We start from the raw sequence: 635 nt of genomic DNA, 5'->3' as shown, positions 1-635 counted from the left end.
CTTATCCTTGCCCCTCCCAGCTCCACTACAAAGACGATTGCACATTGCTTTGGCCGCTCCCTCTCAACTACGGAGACGAGTTTAACGCGGTTTCCACCCCTCCCTCTCAACCGCACCAGTGCACGCTTGCCGCGCCACAACGCCGACGCTGGACCCGTGAATCGTGAGCACCCAGCTATGACTTACCGTACTCGTGCAAAATAATAAAACACGGTAAATATATTACTTACACGTGCGTTTTGTTTTGCAAGCGGCGCGAAAAAAATTAAAAAGGGAATGCAACACGAGGACTTCCCAGGAGGTCACCCATCCTAGTACTACTCTCGCCCAAGCACGCTTAACTTCGGAGTTCTGATGGGATCCGGTGCTTTAGTGCTGGTATGATCGCATCCGACATGTTACCCCGGTCTTCGTCCCTTATCCTTGCGCCTCCCAGCTCCACAACAAAGACGATTGCACATTGCTTTGGCCGCTCCCTCTCAACTACGGAGACGAGTTTAACGCGGTTTCCACCCCTCCCTCTCAACCGCACCAGTGCACGCTTGCCGCGCCACAACGCCGACGCTGGACCCGTGAATCGTGAGCACCCAGCTATGACTTACCGCACTCGTGCAAAATAATAAAACATGGTAAAT

General features: G+C 53.1%; 1 non-coding gene across 1 annotated transcript; it reads right to left on the bottom strand.

Annotated features, from left to right (window-relative positions):
- Nucleotides 1–273: 273 nt before the first annotated feature.
- On the bottom strand, nt 274–392 carry LOC123179584 (5S ribosomal RNA). The gene has a single exon (XR_006490478.1). It is a non-coding gene; the product is annotated as a 5S ribosomal RNA (ribosomal RNA).
- Between the last annotated feature and the right edge of the window lie 243 nt (nt 393–635).

Source organism: Triticum aestivum, unplaced genomic scaffold, assembly GCF_018294505.1.
Source record: "Triticum aestivum cultivar Chinese Spring unplaced genomic scaffold, IWGSC CS RefSeq v2.1 scaffold72300, whole genome shotgun sequence".
In the NCBI taxonomy this organism is placed as follows: Eukaryota; Viridiplantae; Streptophyta; class Magnoliopsida; order Poales; family Poaceae; genus Triticum; species Triticum aestivum.
Note: the sequence above shows the minus strand (reverse complement) of the source record. Positions and strands in the feature narration are given on the sequence as shown.